General features: G+C 38.9%; 1 protein-coding gene and 1 long non-coding RNA gene across 25 annotated transcripts in view; both read left to right on the top strand.

Moving 5' to 3' along the window:
* The window catches only part of PDE4D (phosphodiesterase 4D), a 1,507,422-nt gene that overhangs the window by 673,495 nt on the left and 812,541 nt on the right, over positions 1-21,386 (top strand). The window lies entirely within an intron of this gene.
* LOC146395567 (uncharacterized) lies at positions 1,343-7,314 on the top strand. The gene is made up of 3 exons (XR_014831392.1): positions 1,343-2,475; positions 2,770-5,434; positions 6,836-7,314. It is a non-coding gene; the product is annotated as an uncharacterized LOC146395567 (long non-coding RNA).

Below are 21,386 nucleotides of genomic sequence, written 5' to 3'. Positions count from 1 at the left end.
TTTCATTTTAAGTCAGTATAGAGCTCAGAGAATGCTGAGCCTTAAGAAGCCAATATGTAAAACATATCCTAAGCTTTGGAGTCAGCCAAAGCTGAGTTCAAATTCAAGCTCTGATTCTAGAACCTCTCGAAGCCTCAGTTTTCCCATACCTAAAAAAGGGTTGTTTTATCGTTCTACCACTGTATCAGCTCACCACCATGATTCATAAGATAATGCGTGTAAAACATTTGGCACAGCACTTGGTGATTTTGAAATATTTAATATGTACAAATAGCATTTGTTGTGTTATCATTATCAAAAACAACTAGTTCTTTTAGAAAATCTTGCCCTTGGTCACCAAACCTGGAAAGCAAGGATATTGTTCATCTCATTTTCCAAGTTTTATGATTACTGGAACAATCAGTCTGGCCTCATCTTGCCCATTCTGTATGCACTTACTAACTTTTAAATTCTGTTGATAATATGAGGGTTTTTTTCCCCGCCAAAGCTAAAAAGTGCTCCTTTTCTGCTCTAGTGTTTTCTTGGCAGGAAACAATCATTTCTAAATAAAATGCCACTTCTAAACCAATCTCTTAAGAAAAATAGATTATTTTTGTTTCTGACCTTTTCGTAACCCATTTTGAAAACTAATTCTTTCTCCTTTAGGCAAGTTATAAAACCTTCTATGTTTAAAATGCTGAGGCTTCTAGTCAAATCCATTGCTGTCCCAAAAGAAAAGTCCTTTTAGCACTTTTACAGCTTCTTGCCACATGTGCTTTAGCAAATGGTATTACAGGGATTGTTTCTTAACCATGAGAATGACATATGAAAACTCTTCTTTATAGAAGGATTACTAAGAGATTTTAAAAATTTCTAGTTAGAAAAGATTATCCCATCTGCACTCATCAGGATAAACAATTGTCAGCACTCTGTTTTGTAATACTTTATTTACACATGAAATGCAAATATGCTCTTTACCTTCTTGGTTATGTAATTGATGTGTTTCATTTTTTTTTTTTTCGCTATTTCTTTGGGCCGCTTCTGCGGCATATGGAGGTTCCCAGGCTAGAGGTCGAATTGGAGCTGTAGCCACCGGCCTACGCCAGAGCCACAGCAACGCCAGATCCGAGCCACGTCTGCAACCTACACCACAGCTCATGGCAACGCCAGATCATTAACCCACTGAGCAAGGGCAGGGATAGAACCCGCAACCTCATGGTTCCTAGACGGATTCGTTAACCACTGCGCCACCACGGGAACGCCTCAATTTTCTATATGTTCTTTATTTCTTTGAGTCGAATATTCTAATCTGTTAATATTCAAAGGGCAGCAGATGGCTATTAATAAAATGTATGGAAGATTTTTGGTAAATGAAGATGATGGTGATAGTGGTGATGAAAGCAGTGATATCTATTTAAAGTAATCTTTACTCCTTAATTTTCCCCAAAAATATCTCCTCCTAGGGTTGTGTGTGTGTGTGCACATGGGCACACACAAGCACACACACACACACACACACACACACACACGTGCGTTTTAAGTTGCAGGCATTGCTTTATTGGCTAATGATGGAAAGATCAATGTGAAGTGAATAGATTAATTTTCCATGCTATTTTTTTTATGCTTGATTCCTGAGCTTTTTTTTTTAGAAATTATTCCTTTAAAAAATCTAAGTTTCTTTTTTCAACCTTTTATTTTCTGAGTTTTATATTTCTTTATTTTAGGTCTACAAATAACATAGAAGTTATAGAAAACTCAAAAGATCTGAGTCTTGTCACATCCTTAATGGATACTTCTTTAAGTGAGGGGCAGGTGTCTAACAAAAGATGTGCTGGAACACCAGCAGGGTGTCTGCCTCTCCTTGGTCCTTTTCAGTCCAATTACAGGTGAAAAGATGCTATCTTTCAGCCTGTCATTTGAATTCAAATATAGCAAAGATCTGTCAGTTCCCTTTTAGGTACCTCTTGCCAATACAAACGAGCCTCATACCAGGTCTCATATTGATGTTTCGGCTGAAGCTGACTGTACTTGTAAACAGAGTACATGTCAGGGAACTAAATAAGGACGAGTACTTGGTAACAGTATGAAACAGAGCATTTCAGATATATATCCTCTTACCTCAGGATTTTCAAAAGAAACAAATGCTAGAGGAACCTTCTAAATTAAAAACCAGAAACACCTTTCCAGGGTTTTTCAAAGGGAGAGGATGAATTCTAATTGTGTAAATGCCCTTTTGGTGTATGTGATGTGACTCAAGGCTTATCATCCATAGCCTCTTTTGCCCTCTTGCCTTTTAATTAAAAGGAAAATTCAAATAATAAACTTTAAAAACTACTTAAATTGAATTGTCAAACATTGAGCATTTAAGGGATAATTAGATTATTACAGGAATTTTGTGAAAGGTTTTAATATGTCTTAATGTAGGCATTGACAAAATGTTTGTGTTATAACTGATAATTTTGGATTCTTTATAATTTTCATTACAATTGATTTACAGTATTCTTTTTTTTTTTTTTGTCTTTTTGTCTTTGTTGTTGTTGCTATTTCTTGGGCCGCTCCCGCAGCATATGGAGGTTCCCAGGCTAGGGGTCGAATCGGAGCGGTAGCCACCGGCCTACGCCAGAGCCACAGCAACGCAGGATGCGAGCCGCGTCTGCAACCTACACCACAGCTCACGGCAACGCTGGATTGTTAACCCACTGAGCAAGGGCAGGGATCGAACCCGCAACCTCATGGTTCCTAGTCGGATTCGTTAACCACTGCGCCACGACGGGAACTCCTGATTTACAGTATTCTGTCAATTTCTGCTGTACAGCTAAATGACCCAGTCATACACATATATACACTCTTTTCCTCATATTATCTTCCAACATGTTCTATCACAAGTGATTGAATATGGTTCCCTGTGCTATACAGCAGGAACTCATTGCTTATCCATTCTAAATGTAATAGTTTACATATACTAACCCCAAACTCCCAGTCCAACCCACTTCCTCCCCTTCCCTCTTAGCAACATAGTCTGCTCTCCATGTCCCTGAGTCTGTTTTTGTTCTGGACCATATTTTAGGTTCCACATATAAGCGATATCATAAGATATTTGTCTTTCTCTTTCTGAATTATTTTACTTAGTATGAGAATCTCTAGTTCCATCCATGTATGGATGGCATTATCTTTTTTATGGCTGAATAGTATTCCGTTGTGTATATGTACCATATCTTCTTTTTTTTATTTTTTTTTTAATTTTTTCCCCTGTACAGCATGGGGATTAGGTTACACATACATGTATACATAATTTTTCCTCCCATTGTTGTGTTGCAATGTAAGTATCTAGACATAGTTCTCAGTGCTACACAGCAGGATCTCATTGTAAATCCATTCCAAGAGCAATAGTTGGCATCTGTTAACCCCAAGCTCCCTATCCCTCCCACTCCCTCCCTCTCCCCCCAGGCAGCCACAAGTCTCTTCTCCAAGTCCATGATTTTCTTTTCTGTGGAGAGATTCATTTGTGCTGTATATTAGATTCCAGTTATAAGTGATATCATATGGTATTTCTCTTTCTCTTTCTGACTTATTTCACTCAGTATGAGAGTCTCTGGTTCCATCCATGTTGCTGCAAATGGCATTATCTTTTTTATGGCTGAGTAGTATTCCATTGTGTATATGTACTGTATCTTAATCCATTCATCTGTTGATGGACATTTTAGGTTGTTTACAGGCCTTGGCTATTGCGAATAATGCTGCAGTGAACATGCAGGTGCATGTGTCTTTTTCAAGGAAAGTTTTGTCTTGATATATGCCCAAGAGTGGGATTGCTGGGTCATATGATAGTTCTATATTTAGTTTTCTAAGGTAACTCCATATGTTTTCCATAATGGTTGTACCAGTTCACATACCCACCATAAGGCTATTAGTTTTTGTGGATAACTAGGACTTCAAGATTACTTGCAAAGAGAGTTGCTTTTCTTTCTTTGTGGGATCCTTGACAAACTGGAAGAAGTTACTTTTGGAATGTGGAAAGAAGAGCCATGCAACAAGAGGCAGCCCCCCACACATACACACACAGCTGCCTTCAAAGATAATTCATTGTGAAGAAAGTGAGAAAGCAATCCACATAATTGTGTTAATGCTAAATACTTTACATAATTGGGCATATATAAAAATGGGTTTTTCCTAAATTATGCTTTTAATATAGAAAAACCTAATCTACCAATAGTTGACTATTTAGTAAAGAACCTGATTTTTGAATAAACCAAAAATTAATGTATTCTAATGGGTGCTGTTCTTTAAAATAATATGTTTCTATAACTATATCCTTCAACCCTCATTATAATTGCTTTATGTTTGTATGTGTATACTGTATAGAGTATGTGTATAATATGTAGCGTATGTGTGTGTAGATTTATTTGTGACTGTATGTTTTCTGTAACTGTATGCTTAATTTCTAGCTATTATTACTTTAAGGCTACTCCATGAGTAACCTTAGAAAGTTTAGATCATCTTTATATCAGAGGTGCCAAATATATCTTTATACCCAGGGTGACAAATGTGTGTCAAATAGGTATAACTTCTACTACTCCCAAGTAATAATTTTATTTCTTCCAATATTTTTGGCCTCTGATCTAAGACTCAGCCTAGCTGGCTTTCTGAAGGAAGTATTCTTGACAACCACCACAAATGAATCAGAGCTGGCACTTGCAATGGAGCCTTTTTGCCAACCCTTCTATGGACATAACCTGCTTTTTATCTCATGTGTGACACTCTGTGCTGTGTCTGTTTGGCTCCTGGATCTGACCTTTATATAGTTCTGTTCCTTGGAATCTTTATAAGTGTTATATTCTGGATATAGAGTGTAGTTAAGCCAACAGTATTTGGCCATTAAATTAACTCTTGCTGAATTTTGGCAATACCTGCCAACTGAAAGCTTCTCTGGCTTGATGACCAGGGTAAGAGTTCTAAGTCATCAGCAAATAAAAGAACCAAGCATATAAAAAATAACATTTGGCTGACTCTGAAGACAAATCTTAAAGAAGATCCCCAGATTTTGGAGGCATGGATACTTCATTAAAATAAGAGTCCACCTTATCTAGATCATTGAAAGGTATAAAAAGCATTTTTCTTTTATACCCCATGTTTTTTTCTGGTTACTTCTAGCATCTGATTATTTCCTGGATCCCTAGCTCTTTATCAAAATGGGGGGAAAAAGGGTACTATTTTCTACAACATATATCTGGAAGTTTTAATTTTAGACTTATAGTTTCACTTTTTTTGTGCCATTATTTTCAAGTTTCAATTTGCTCTATTTCTAGATTGTGCACCCCACCCCCCAATCTTTCTTTGCTTTTTGATTTTGGAATTGTTTTAGATCTTCAAAAAGCCTTTCACTGGATTTTTTTTTTTAACTAGGCCTCAAATTCTTTTCTTTTTTTTTTTTCTTTGTCTTTTTAGGATTGCACCTGTGGTATATGGAGGTTCCCAGGCTAGAGGTTGAATCAGGAGCTGTAGCCACTGGCCTATGCCATAGCCACAGCAATGCCAGATCCAAGCTGTGTCTGCGACCTACACCACAGCTCATGGCAACACCAGATCCTTTAACCCACTGAGTGAGGCAGGGATCGAACCTGCATCCTCATGGATACTAGTCATATTCGTTTCCACTGAGCCATGATGGGAACTCCTCAAATTATTTTCTTTATTCCATTTTTATTTCTCCTTTCCATTTGCTTTTCTACTTTCCTCTACTATCAGGAAATCATCTACATTTTCCATTAAGTACATAGTTTCCCCTAATCTCCGTTAGCATTAAGTGAAAGTAATAAGTTAACAGCTACATTAAGACCTCAATTAACTGTCCTAATACCAGTGGAAATGGCAGTGATAGTTCCAAAAGCCTAATTTTTATTTTAATGTGTTTTTCATATGTGCATTTTAATGTGAGCTTTTATGATATTATTTTTCAGCCCCACTGTTTCAAAGAAAACAATGGAGGCATTTGGGGAAGATCAAATTCAGACCAAGTTCTTTGGACATGCAGCTGCTCCAGTTTTTACCACCATGTCCCTATAGGAGCACCTTGTGTCACCTCTCAGAATAAGACCAAGCCCTGACCTGCCTCCCCTTCTGTCCCTGGTCTTCTCCTTAATCGTCTTTTTCTGATGAGCATTTTCTGTTTCTAATTTAATATCCTTCAGCTGGGCAGTAAAATTGAGTGAGTGTCATATAAAATTGTGAAATGTAGAAACAGGCCCTGGATGGCTTCATTTATCAGCAATGGGCTGCATAGTTGAAACTAATGAAGATGACTGAAGTTGAATTTTAGTATTATGTGACATAGAAAGTATAAAGACATGCTTTAGTGATGCTACGGTGCTTAATGCTTTCAGGACTGCTGCAGTAGACTATTTCTTCAGAGATCCTGAACACATTCTTGCGAAATCAATTTTACAGAAATCCAAGTGGTTGAATGAATCAGGAAAATTTGGCTCATAAACTATCTTTACTTGTTGACTAATACTTTGTCCTTTTTACGGGATAGGTGTCTATTTTTAAGTCATGTGAATATGCACCCAGTCTTAACTGCTATGGCCCACCTGGTCTTATCTTTTTACCAAGTGTGCCTTAGGCCTCTCTTGTCAGAAACTGATCCATTTAAAAAAAGAAAAAGAGGAGTTCCCATTATGGCACAGTGGAAACAAATCCAACTAGGACCCATGAGGTTACGGGTTCAATCCCTGGCCTCACTCAGTGGGTTAAGGATCTGGCATTGCTGTGAGCTGTGGTGTAGGTCGCCGACGTGGCTCGGATATGGTGTTGTTGTGAAGGTGTAGGCCAGCAGCTACAGCTTCAATTAGACCCCTAGCCTGGGAACCTCCATATGCAGCAGGTGCAGCCCTGAAAAGATAAAAAGACAAAAAAAAGAAAAGAAGAAAAGAAAAGGCCAAGAAGCAGTTCAACCACAGAGGCTATTATCAACACATTTTATCTGACCATAAGTTCAAAGTTCAAGTGAGGTAATATACCTTAAAGCTGGGTGGGGAACTAACTACATCCCTCCAAATTCAGATTTAATAACTTCCTAGATGTCTTTGTTTGATTGTTCAAACTCAACTCCATTTATCTCCTTTGTTAGCTATTTCCAGAAGCTATTTCTTTCATATCATAATTGTTCTATCATGTCAGGAAAAGCTCTTAAATTTCCTATCAGTCAGAGTACTGTAAAAATTTCTCCATTATCAATTCCTATTAGGCATCAATTTGATAATAGGTCTTCCTTATATGGACATTTTCCCCTTTTCTGTTAAAAAAAACAAAAAACAAACAAACAAAAAAAACAAAAAACACAGTCTAGTCCATCTATTTTCCATTTTTCCAGCTTCTACTTTCTTGCTTGGAATTGATTCCTATGTTCCGTGCTATACAGACCTTAAGAAATCGGTCTTTATGATTCCTGAAATATTTGGCTTTTGTGTGAAATTATAAGAATTGAAGTAGACTCTTTGATACTTGGTGCTTTTCCAAAATGTTCTCAATTTTCCAGTGCTGACTGTATTTCTGACTTCAGAGATCTGTAAGTACATGAATGAGATTCATTTTTCATGACAGTTTTTCATGTACACAACTTCGAGTTCTTCAGAGGAAAGAAGAAATATAAATCTCAGAAACTTTTGCATGGCTCCCTACTGTAACCTTTGATAAAGTCTAAACCTTGAAAAGAATTTTTGGATGGTATAAAAATTGAGGGTTGAGGATGATTAGTCATTCACTTTTAATTCATGTATTCATTGAAATGGTTATTCCTTGAGTCTTGGCAATTGGCTAATGGCAAGGGACCCAAAGATGAACAGAGGTTAAGACTTTGCAGAGTCAGGCATCTCCTGGAGAGAGAAACATGCTTTTACAGAATCTTAGTAGGCCCATGTTCTTTGTTCTCTTTCTTTCAGTTTGTATCAGAAGAACCCAAATTGCCTCCACCTCTGAGTCATTCCTATCCATGGTGAAAAGATTGATTTATTAGACTGGTGCAGTAGCAATTCACTGGTTTAAGCCTTCCTCTGGGTTTAAGTTGTGCTTGTGAGTGTGGTCACATGAGAGTGATCTCGTTCACTTTGTTCTTGTTTCCCAGGCCCATTACCAACCCTCCTAGTGGACCAAGCCTTAACACAGATGGCCTTGTTGTCTTTGTCCTCATTCTCCCAGCTCTCAGATGGGTGAGAGGAAAGCATCCATTTTTTTATACAAGAAATGAGTCTGTGTCCTCTGCAAGCAGCCTCCTTCAGCTACTGTGTCTCAACACTGAGACTTGAGAGGGATAATTAGGAAGCTGATTCTGGCTGCATGTCTCTGCCCTGATAATAGCAATTGGTATAGGTTCATGTTGTCAAACTCACAAGACCCAATAGGCTTTAACATCATACTTTTTTCTTAACTTCATAGAAGGGTACCAAACATGGGATACATCAGTTAAAGAAGCTTATTAGGATGTAGGCCCAGCACCTACTCAGGTACACAGCTTCTTTTGCTCTCTTAGAGTATACAGCTGCCAGGGACAAGAACCAGATGCATGGGGTCACCTTGACACAGAAAAGCTGTGTCTTCTGTTTCCATCTAACCTTGCAGAACAGTTCTAGTTCTAGAAGCCCAGGCCATCAGAGCCCCCATAGCTCCCCAGCCCAGGTGACAAGGGGGAAACAGCCTTCCCACCTCTACCTTCAGTCTCTCATTTCTGACACAGAGCATGAGAAGGCAGACTCTGAGATGACTCCCCTGGGAGGCCTGGGTCAACCCACACCTGATCTTGAACTGTTACTCTTAATGTCCAATCTGCATTTATCAGCAACAGAGATGATACTTTGATCTGATTTTTTTTTAATGTATTTCCCATTTTTTTCTTACCAATCCATCCCTGTAGAGGTCTCTGAGGAGCCACTCACAACCCTTTCTCTCTTGAGTTCAGGACACAACAGTTGCAACCATTGGCACACATGGACACATGTTATGTCAGACTTTTTCCATTTCATCAGTCAGATAAATTGTTTTCCTATGGAGAGGTCTAATACTGTTACAAACCCAGGAGTGAGATCAGGAATCTCCTCACAGAAACTGGGACAAAGAAAGAGGACGCTTCTCTTTTGAGAGTAGGTTTAATGTTAGAGGATCATCCAAAGTGTAGTGGAATCCAACATGAAGGTGTGTCCGAGGACTCTGCAGGAGACCCACTTCTGACTGTAGTGAGAATTTGAGCTGAGGTGTGAAGGATGAGTAGAATTTCCTAGTGAGAGGAACAGAGAGAGGGCATTTCATGTATGGGTTAGTAGGTGCCAACAGAGAGCCAAACTATATACTGGATCATGGAAAATAAAGGCTAGGGACCTTCCCCCAAGTCCATACTGTATTATGAAATCAATAGTTTTTTTTTTTTTTCTCATGCAGGAAAACTAATTGGTTTACTTAGATCATTTTAAGTCCTTGAAATTCTATGTAAAGGCAGGTATATTCAACCTTTACTGGGGAATTCCACAGAGATCTCAAAATTCTTTGAACTATTGTCTCATTCACAAAATATTTCTTGAGTGCTTACTATGTGTCAGGCACGGTCCTTTCTATAAACACAAGGAAATCAGTAGTGAACAAGACAGGCAAGGTCCCTATTCGCATGGTGCTTATGTTCTAGAGCTGAATTCTCCCCTACAGTCACCACAGGACACATATGGATGTCGAGCCCTTAGAATGTGGCTAGTCCTGGTGAAGATGGGCTAGAAGAGTAATGTGACCTCATTAATATTTTTAGTATTGACTGCATATTGATATAGTATTTTAGTTGTATTGAGTTAAAATAGACCATTGAAATGAATTCTACTTGTTTATTTTGCTTTTTTATGGTTGCTAAAAATTTGCAGTCACATAGGTGGCTTGCATTCCTATTGAACAGTGCTGCCTAAGAGAGAGGAATCACTAGTTCATAAATAAATGCTCGAGATGATTTCTCGTAGAGATAAGTGCTATAAAGAAAATAAAACTGGGCAGTGAAATGCAGAGTAGCAGAGAGGATGTTAAATTAATCTGCCAAAGTAGGCCTTTCTGAAAAACAATTTTTGCTGACATATGGATAATATGCTGGAGCCAGCCCAGTGAATTTCTGTTGGAAGAACAGCATTTGAGACAGAGAGACAGTAAAGATCCCAAGGAATTGCTTGTCATCTTTGGGAAAAAGAAAAAAAAAAAAAAACAACAAAAAAAAAACAAACAGAAATCCAGTGGGGTTAAATAGTAATGAAATACAAGAGGGAGAGTAGGATGAGATGAGGTCAGAAAAATAGGCAGAGGCCAGTTCCTTAAGTATCTTGCAGCTTTGAAAATTAGATGGGATTTATTTGAAGTACAGTGGGAAAACACAGAAGAGTTCCTAGCTGAATGGCCTGAAGTGATTTACATTTTCAGAAAGATCTCTGTCTCTACTTAACAGAGAATCAAATGCAGGTGGACAAGAAGGGAGGCAGAGACACCAGAGGCCATTGCCATACTGCTGGCAAAAGATATTGGTGACTTGGATTGGGAATAATAGGAGGTGATATAGAAGTGGATTGATTTGATACTCAAAAGACTTTCACCTTCCATCTTTCAGAATCTTTTTTTTTTTTTTTTTTTTTTGTCTTTTTAGGGCCAAACATATGGCATATGGAGGTTCCCAGGCTAGGGGTCTAATCGGAGCTATTGCCGCCAGCCTACACCAGAACCACAGCAACACCAGATCTGAGCCTCCTCTGCGACCTACACCACAGCTCATGCAATGCCAGATCCTTAACCCACTGAGCAAGGCCAGGGATGGAACCCACACCCTCATGGTTCCCAGACGGATTCGTTTCCACTGGGCCATGACGGAAACTCCCAGAATCTTGCTGATGGTTTGGATATGGAAGGGAGAAGATGGAGATAGATGAGGGGTTAGTCCTGTTTCTGAGGTGAGCTAGGTGGTGGTGTCATTGACTAAGATAAGGAAATGAAGAGATGGGGAGGTACAGATATTTCATTCCGCCCCCTGTTAAGACTGAGGTTCCTATTAGAAAGTTAAGTTAGGAGTTGTCCGAGTAAGTTTGGAGGTTAATGGGGAAATCAGAGTAAGAAGTGTAAATTTGGGAGGCAGTTTATGCTACTTTAAGCCGTCACCTTAATTTATGTCTCAGCATATTGTAACTAAAGGCCTAGGTACTGAAATTTTTCTGTATTATCAGTGTCTTACTTTAACTAAGTTCAGGTGGATTCCATCAACTTTTACCTAAAAATTCTTAATGTTAATCTTTCCCAGAGTGAAAAGAAGTAACAGGATCATGACGTGAAGTCAGAAAAGTGTACTCAGAAAGTTCTAGTGTTGAATGGTGAATAGGAGTTCAGGATTCTGCTTAAAGCTTTCAAAAGGGGCCTCTGGGAAAAATGAGAACCCTTCAAACTGTCCAGCTCCTTTCTAGGCTAACGCTTTGCTAGACAGTCTTCTGTCCTTCCCTCCAGTCTTGCTTTTTGCAAGCATTAGAGATAAACTAAAAGCATCATTGTTAATGTTGTTTTTCAAAGAGTGGAAAAAAAAGGAAGCATTATAAGCAGGAAATCATTATAGAATTATATGAGAAAGCATTAAGGCAGGGGCATGAGAGACACAAGTTTGATTTCATTAGTCTTAGCTGAGAGATGAAACGCTTTGAAAGCTCTGAGAACATCTAGGGTCTGAGTCCAGAAATGATGCCACACAGAGCAATACAACTCTGAGGAAGCTCTAGCTAGTCTTGAAAAGAGTAGAGGACACAGCAGCTTTACAAGTAAAGAAAAGAAAGCAGGCTTTTTAAAAAATACTGATTTGGAAAGATAGTTGCCCATTCTATAAACACAAGGCACAGCTCTTTTAGGTGACAGGGCCATTAGCAAAAACGGTAATTCGATGGGCCAGGATTTCTGTCATTGGTCTCCAGCTGAGGAAAGCATTTTCCATCCTCACTGCTGCACAGCCACTTTGGGACCATGATGGCACCATGAGAGGGCCGTAGCCTGAGACAATTTCTATTCCTTGACTGATACATGCAACTGTCAAGTCGCCAAGTAGCAGACATTCATTTAGGGCCTGCATAGGTTCAGCGCTGTAGAAGCAGCTGAGAGCACATGTATGCACAGGTTGGATTCTACTTGCAGCCAGGTCAGCTAACACCTTAATGGTCCTTGTAAAATATCTTATTGGAGGGAGAGTCTTTGAGTAAGGGTGACAACAAGTCAACCTACTTAACAGCAACATTTAAAATATAACAGTGGCTCAGTTATTAAATCTGATAAAGCTAAGTATTTAATTCACGGTCTACTCTTTTATTCTCTATTCTTCTCTCATTTCAAAAATAATCTAAAATAATCACTTTAGTTTAAAAAAAGGGCAGGTGAAGTGATATGAAATATAAATGAAATGAAATCTGACAAATTCTAATACAAAATTATTACCCTGAATACAAATTGAATCTATCAATCTATCTTCCTGTATGATGAATCTACAAAAGAAAATTAGAAAATAAAATGCAATAGTTCTGATCATCAAGATCACAAAAATATGTTTGTTTTAATAGAGGGCGTTGTCTGCATTTACTTGAATCTTTATCAAAGTGTATTTCTCTATCTCTAATTTTTTGAATGTAAAGTTTAGTAACACGTGCCCTTCTTAATAACATGTAAATGATAAAATCATATCGTGCCATATATGAATGGACCGATTTCTCCACTCATATCAGATAGGATTAATAAACAAGCAGCAAGTACACAAACGTCTCACTACAAAACACACACACACATAAATCACTATAAGTAATTTGTGGGAAACATACTTAAAATTTATTTTGTAAACTGAAAATAAAGAAGTAGGCAAAGACATATAAAGCAAATGTGAACCAAAATAATGTAGGAGTAACAATGTTAATATTAGATAAGGTGAAATTAAAGGTAAAGTTTAAATATCAATAGGATAAAGACAGAATAAAAAAGATAAAATCCTTGTTGTTGACTTGTTGGCTGGCATTAGCTTATGGGAGCCCATTGTTAGCTTTTATTTCCAATTCCATGAAAGTGGCCACAGTGTAATTATTTACACCATGGGAATGGGCAAATAACACAAATCATGGCCTCCCTTGATCCCTCCTCAAGAGCCAGTTGTTAAACATTTGCCAACACACCATGGATACAATGGATAAAGTTAAAATTATCCAAAAATGTATATGTACATTAAAATATAGCAATTAAAACTATTTTTAGAAAAACCTTATTAAAAATATAAGAAAACAATTTAAAATGTATATTCATAGTGGCATATTTGAGTATACTTCTTCAAAATTGCACAGATTCCCCCCAAATAAGTAATAATATAAAGGAATTTAATGACATAATCCATACATTTGATAAATGAAATATATAATACTTATTATAGATGAGTGTGTAAATAGATGTCCCAGTTTAAAACTGGTAAAATTTCAGAGTTCCTGTCATGGCTCAGAGGAAACAAATCTGACTGGCCTCTCTCAGTGGGTTAAGGTGTTGCCATGAGCCTTGGTGTAGGTCACAGACACAGCTTGGATCTGGCATTGATACGGCTGTGGCATAGGCCTGCTGCTACAGGTCCGATTCAACCCCTAGCCTGGCAACCTCCATATGCCGAGGGTGTGGCCCTATAAAGACAAAAAAATAGAAAATTTTAATAAGTAAATAAGCAAGCCATGATTGGTTGGAAATACTATTGTCTTTTTAAAGTATCACTGACTTAGAACCATGTGAGAGTTAATCATGTTGTGTCATTTTCCTCTTTAATTTGGTATTTTAGCCAAAGACTAATACACATCTACTTCCTTTGTTAAAAATTAGATCTTACACCAGAGAATGGTAGCTTAGATGTTCTTGGCACATTTTATAAATTACTATAAGATCTAGCCAAATTATAAGAGTAGTTATCTCTCATTCAGCCATTAAACACAAATTCAAACTTAATATTTCAATGTTAACATCGTACTTTAAAGAAGAGATAGGTATATATTGAAGGTGAGTATGACTAGGCCAGTGGGAAGAAACTCATAAGAATGATTTTTCTTTTCCTTTTTACGAAAGCGCTACAGTGTCCCATTAAGATTTTTTCTGCTTGTTCTTGTCAGAGGAAGGAAAGAATTTTTCACTGACACCCTTGATTGCTACCTGGTCACATGGTTACTCTTCTGGAAACACAAGAGACCAATCTGAAAGTGGGGTGGGAGGACTGCATGTAACTTCCTACTTCGAAACTGAGATTGCCTATAACAAGCTCTATCTCATTCCTTCAGCATTTAGCACCCAGGCAGTTTCCTTTCTCTAAACGTCAAGAATAGGGCAGCAATGAAAGGAGAATGTGAGAAGAGGTGTCTGATATTCAAAAACCATTATCCTTGTCTGAGGTGACTTGTCATCATTGGCAGATCTCCTGTGGAGAGTATTTATCCATGCACCTAGCAGAGCAGCCTTTAATAATCGTTTGAATAAATGAACAACTAGGTAATAAAAGTCAGAAGTAGGCAGAGGGTCAAATACATGTGTGCTGAGAAATAGTTACATTGTATTGGAGATTTTAGAAAACAGAGAAAAAGAAGTACATGAAATATAAACACTGGAAAAATATTTAAATATTGGATGACTGTTCACAGAGCACCTGTCCCTGGCATGCTTACCATCCCCTATAGGATGCAGGCATCCTTGTTGTCATTCCACCTTCAGGAATATTGCCATTCTGATATGTCAAGGGATTCTTAAAATGATAATTGAAAGCCAAACCACTACCATGGAGCAGTAACAGAACATAGGCACACACCTTTGATGATAAATCCAATGGGCATTTCAAAACACTACTCTTAACTGAAGAGAAATAGCTTCAAACAAATCAACACATTCTACCGCAAGTTTATTTTGTAAGTACTTACTTGCTTTAAAACATCCTAACCCCTTGTTCTTTTTTTACCACCTCCATTCCCACCCTAATTTTATAGCTATTGAGGGGAAAGCTAGCTACTGTTCAGATATTCTTGCTAAAGGACTTCACCTGAAAAAACCTTTTTGCCCCCCACAGGTTTTCATTTGACTCATAGTGTAATCATACTAGAGAGAATTTTTTTTTTTTTTTTTACTTTTTAGGGCCACCCCCCGGCATATGGAGGTTCCTAGGCTGGGGGTCAAATCAGAGCTACAGCCACCAGCCTATGCCACAGCCATAGCAACACAGGATCCGAGCCGCATCTGTGACCTACACTACAGCTCACAGCAACGCAGATCCTTGACCCACTAAGCGAGGCCGGGAGTCAAACCCGCAACCTCATGGCCACTAGTCAGATTCATTCCTGCTACGCCACAATGGGAACTCTGAGAGAAAGATTTTTGTTTAGTCATACCTGATGCCTGACATCAAATTTTCCCCAAGAAAGCAAAATAAAATGAGGTGTAGACCACCTGGTTTCCACCTAAAAGTATAATGGGCCCTTTATTTCCAAGGGTTCCATATCAGCAGATTCAACCAATGTTGGATTGAACATATTCAGAAAAAAATTACAGAAAGTTTCAGAAAGTGAAACCTGAATTTGCTGTTTGCAGACCACTATTTATATATCATTTCCATTGTATTAACCTATTTAAAGTGTACAGGAGGATTTGTATAGATTATATGCAAATCCTATGATGTTTTATATAAGGAACTTGAGAATCCACAGATTTTGGTTTTTTTTTTTTTTAATTTTATTTTCCCACTGTACAGCAAGGGGGTCAGGTTATCCTTACATGTATACATTACAATTACAGTTTTTCCCCCACCATTTCTTCTGTTGCAACATGAGTATCTAGACATAGTTCTCAATGCTATTCAGCAGGATCTCCTTGTAAATCTATTCTAGGTTGTGTCTGATAAGCCCAAGCTCCCGATCCCTCCCACTCCCTCCCCCTCCCATCAGGCAACCACAAGTCTCTTCTCCAAGTCCATGATTTTCTCTTCTGAGGAGATGTTCATTTGTGCTGGATATTAGATTCCAGTTATAAGTGATATCATATGGTATTTGTCTTTGTCTTTCTGGCTCATTTCACTCAGGATGAGATTCTCTAGTTCCATCCATGTTGCTGCAAATGGCATGATGTCATTCTTTTTTATGGCTGAGTAGTATTCCATTGTGTATATATACCACCTCTTCCAAATCCAATCATCTGTCGATGGACATTTGGGTTGTTTCCATGTCCTGGCTATTGTGAATAGGGCTGCAATGAACATGCGGGTGCATGTATCTCTTTTAAGTAGAGCTTTGTCCGGATAGATGCCCAAGAGTGGGATTGCAGGGTCATATGGAAGTTCTATGTATAGATTTCTAAGGTATCTCCAAACTGTTCTCCATAGTGGCTGTACCAGTTTACATTCCCACCAGCAGTGCAGGAGGGTTCTCTTTTCTCCACAGCCCCTCCAGCACTTGTTATTTGTGGACTTATTAATGATGGCCATTCTGACTGGTGTGAGGTGGTATCTCATGGTAGTTTTGATTTGCATTTCTCTTATAATCAGCGATGTTGAGCATTTTTTCATGTGTTTGCTGGCCATCTGTGTATCTTCTTTGGAGAAATGTCTATTCAGGTCTTTTGCCCATTTTTCCATTGGGTGATTGGTTTTTTTGCTGTTGAGTTGTATAAGTTGCTTATATATTCTAGAGATTAAGCCCTTGTCAGTTGCATCATTTGAAACTATTTTCTCCCATTCTGTCAGTTGTCTTTTTGTTTTCTTTTGGGTTTCCTTTGCTGTGCAAAAGCTTTTCAGTTTGATGAGGTCCCATGGGTTTATTTTTGCTCTAATTTCTATTGCTTTGGGAGACTGACCTGAGAAAATATTCATGATGTTGATGTCAGAGAGTGTTTTGCCTATGTTTTCTTCTAGGAGTTTGATGGTGTCCTGTCGTATATTTAAGTCTTTCAGCCATTTGGAGTTTATTTTTGTGCATGGTGTGAGGGTGTGTTCTAGTTTCATTGCTTTGCATGCAGCTGTCCAGGTTTCCCAGCAATGCTTGCTGAATAGACTTTCCTTTTCCCATTTGATGTTCTTGCCTCCCTTGTCAAAGATTAATTGACCATAGGTGTCAGGGTTAATTTCCAGATTCTCTATTCTGTTCCATTGGTCTGTCTGTCTGTTTTGATACCAGTACCACACTGTTTTGATGACTGTGGCTTTGTAGTATTTCTTGAAGTCTGGGAGAGTTATGCCTCCTGCTTGGTTTTTGTTTCTCAGGATTGCTTTGGCGATTCTGGGTCTTTTGTGGTTCCATATAAATGTTTGGATTGTTTGTTCTAGTTCTGTGAACAATGTCATGGGTAATTTGATAGGGATTGCATTGAATCTGTAGATTGCTTTGGGTAGGATGGCCATTTTCACAATATTGATTTTTCCAATCCAGGAACATGGAATATCTTTCCATTTCTTTACATCTTCTTTGATTTCTTTGATTAATGTTTTAGAGTTCTCGGCATATAGGTCCTTTACCTCTTTGGTCAGGTGTATTCCGAGATATTTGATTTTGTGTGGTACAATTTTAAAAGGTATCGTATTTTTGTATTCCTTTTCTAATGTTTCATTGCTGGTATACAGAAATGCAACTGACTTCTGAATGTTAATCTTATATCCTGCCAGTTTGCTGAATTTATTAATCAGTTCAAGGAGTTTTGGGGTTGAGTCCTTAGGGTTTTCTAGGTATAGAATCATGTCATCTGCATACAGTGACAGTTTGATCTCTTCTCCTCCTATATGGATGCCTTTTATTTCTTTTGTTTGTCTAATTGCTGTGGCTAAGACTTCCAAAACTATGTTGAAGAGCAGTGGTGAGAGTGGGCATCCCTGTCTTGTTCCAGATTTGAGTGAGAAGGCTTTCAGTTTTTCCCCATTGAGGATTATATTTGCTGTGGGTTTATCATAAATGGCTTTGATTATATTCAGGAATGTTCCCTCTATACCCACTTTGGCGAGGGTCTTGATCATGAATGGATGTTGAACTTTGTCGAATGCTTTTTCTGCGTCTATTGAGATGATCATATGATTTTTGACCTTTTTTTTTGTTAATGTGGTGTATGATGCTGATTGATTTGCGTATGTTGAACCATCCTTGTGAACCTGGGATGAACCCAACCTGGTCATGGTGTATAATTTTTTTGGTATGTTGTTGGATTCGGTTGGCTAAGATTTTGTTGAGAATTTTTGCATCTATATTCATCAATGATATTGGGCGATAGTTTTCTTTTTTGGTGGTATCTCTGCCTGGTTTTGGAATGAGGGTGATGGTGGCATCATAGAATGTCTTTGGGAGTATTCCTTCTTCTTCAACCTTTTGAAAGAGTTGAAGGAGGATGGGCACCAATTCCTCTTTATATGTTTGATAAAATTCACCTGTGAAGCCATCTGGTCCTGGGCTTTTATTTGTAGGGAGTGATTTTATGACCTCTTCAATTTCATTTCTAGTGATGGGTCTGTTCAGTTGGTCTGTTTCTGCTTGATTCAGTTTTGGCAGGCTGTAAGATTCTAGAAAATTGTCCATTTCTTCCAGATTGTCAAACTTATTGCCATATAGTTGTTCATAGTATTCTCTTATGGTTTTTTGTATTTCTGCTGTATCCGTTGTGATTTCTCCTTTTTCATTTATAATTTTGGTGATTTGGGTTCTTTCTCTCCTCTTTTTAGTGAGTCTGGCCAGGGGTTTATCAATTTTGTTCACCTTTTCAAAGAACCAGCTCTTGGTTTTATTAATTTTCTCTATTGTTTTTTGAGTCTCTATTTTATTGATTTCTTCTTTGATCTTTATAATTTCCTTCCTTCTGCTGACTTTAGGACTTTTTTGTTCTTCTTTTTCCAATTCATTTAGGTGGAGGGTTAAGTTGTCAATTTGGGATCTTTCTTCTTTTTTGAGAAAGGCCTGTATTGCTATAAATTTCCCTCTGAGCACTGCTTTCACAGCATCCCATAGATTTTGAGAGGTTGTGTCTTCATTATCATTTGTTTCAAGGTAGTTTTTAATTTCCTTCTTGATTTCCTCATTGACCCATTGGTTTTTTAGTAGCATGTTGTTTAGTCTCCATGGAGTAGGTTTTTTCTCTTTGCTTTTCCCGTGGTTGATTTCTAATTTCATGGCATTGAGAGAATCCACAGATTTTGAATGCTCAAGAGGAAACCTCAGGCATAGATGCTGTCCTTAGGAAACTTACAGACTGGCAGGTTCAGAACAGTTTTGCTTCAATTTTATGTAATTATAAAAAAAATGCCCTCATCAAAGCAAAGCCTAGATGAGAACATTTGTCAATATTATTTACTCATTCTAATGCACTTGAACTTTGCACGAAAGTAATTCCTTTAAGTATCTACCAGTTCGAGACAAGCATGGATCCAAGTGGATAGTGCCTGTCCATCTGAGCCCTCTCTCCAGTTCCATTCAATTGCTTGTGTCAGCCACTGACTTGGAGTTCCCATCGTGGCTCAGCAGGTTAAGAACCAGCATTGTCTCTTGAAGGATGCAGGTTCAATCTCTGGCCTCATTCAGTGGTTTAAGGATCTGATGTTGCTGCAAACTGTGGTGTAGTTCACAGATTCAGCTCTGATCTAGCATTGCTGTGGCTGTGGTGTAGGCTGTAGCTGCAGCTCTGATTCGATCTCCAGCCGAGAATTTTCATATGCCACAAGTTCGCCCCTAAAAAGAAAAATAAATAAAATGACTTAAGAGTAAGTCCTTAATGGCCCTTAAAATCTCCCCAACCTCATCTCTCCCTTTCCCTTCCTTCTCCTTCACGTCTACTTCTCTCATTCTTGTGTTTCTTTTTTTCTGTCTTCCTTTTCTTGCTCATCCTCAGTGGTACATGAAGGAGCACCCTTACCTTGCTGACACTTTTTGGTTTTAGAAAGGATGTTTCACCTGCACCCTGACCAATGAGGAGTGAGACAGCCGGAACAGGTTCTCAGGCATGGTCTGGTGTCTGCCAGCACAAATAATTCATTCCATCAGGAGAAACCTTTGTCACTCCTGGCTTTAAAATCATGCAAAGGGCTTTCCAGTTTATAACACACAGGCTTCATCACTTGTTTTGGTCCTCTGATGGAGCTGGGGGAAACAGACAAGTACGATTAATTTCCCAGAGATGGCCAGGGCTAGGGTGCTCAGGGAAGATTTAGGTGAATGGTACCAAAAGTAAGTCTATGGCTTTCTAATAATTATAATAATAGCAGTAGTTGTTGTAAGAGTTGAAAGGGTAGTAGCAATGGTAGTTATAATAATAGCTAGTGTCTGTTGAGCATGAATATGGGTCAGGCTTTGGGCCATGTGCTCTACATGTGTTAACTCATTTAAACTTCCCAGCAACCCAATGAGGTCAAGATTATTATTATCCACATTTCACAGCCCAGGGAACTGGGCTTGCCCGAGGTTACACAGCAAAGCAATTATCAGTCACGCATCTCTCGTTCCTACAAAAGGACAGTATATTTCTCAGGAATATTTTGATGGGACAGTCTCATTGGCTTCTAAAGACAAGCCCTGCCACATCTGGATTTTTAGTGTTCTTAAACCTGAGATGAGGAGCTAGCTGCCTTTAATGAATCTTAGCTCTATTCAGCTCTCTGCTCAGAGACTTCTCAGAGGGCCTCCCGACCGCCTCTTCATCATCTCTATCTGCCCCTTTCCTCTGCTTTGTTTTAATTCTGAACACTCATCACTACCTGGACTTAGTTGGCTCAGGCTGCCATAACGACATACTGCTGATTGGGTGGCTTAAATGACCAACCTTTATTTTCTCACAAGTCTGGAGGCTGAAAGTCTGAGATTCAGGTGCTGGCACAGTTGGGTTCTGGTGAGGAGCCTCTGCCTGGCTTATAGATGCCCACCTTCTTGCTCTGGGCTCACATGTCCTCCTCCTGGGTGCACATGGACAAAGGGAACGGTTTCTCTCTTCCACTTCTTGTATGGCCACCAGCCTCATCAGACTAAGTCACCACCTTATGACCTGCGAGGTGAGAACAGGGTCACAGTTGAGGAGTGACTCACCCTTCTTCACTTACCCTCCTCTGAGAAGAAACGGCCTCTGCCATTTCATGCCGGCCTCTCCTCCAGGGACCACGTCTCCACCGGCTTCTTGCTGGCATGTTGTGGATCTATGAACATCCATGTGGAAATCCATTTCCAAATGTGTTGCTCAGGTTCCAGTGACATGGAGGGTGCCTTCTCCCACCCACAGCACCTCTTGACACAGGCCTCCGTGTGGGAAGAGAGTGGTGGGCAGCCAAACTGGGTATTCCTTAGGCAGGAACTCCTTCAAGGTTTTATGGAAATCCTAGGGTTCTTCCCTGCCTCTCCAGTGTGGAGAAGGACATCTATGCACGTTCTACT

The sequence above is a fragment of the Sus scrofa genome, chromosome 16 (genome assembly GCF_054392235.1).
Source record: "Sus scrofa isolate SSC_HxYL_T2T_F1_AM1 chromosome 16, Sscrofa_HxYL_maternal_Yorkshire_Landrace_v2.0, whole genome shotgun sequence".
NCBI classification, from domain to species: Eukaryota; Metazoa; Chordata; class Mammalia; order Artiodactyla; family Suidae; genus Sus; species Sus scrofa.
Note: the sequence above shows the minus strand (reverse complement) of the source record. Positions and strands in the feature narration are given on the sequence as shown.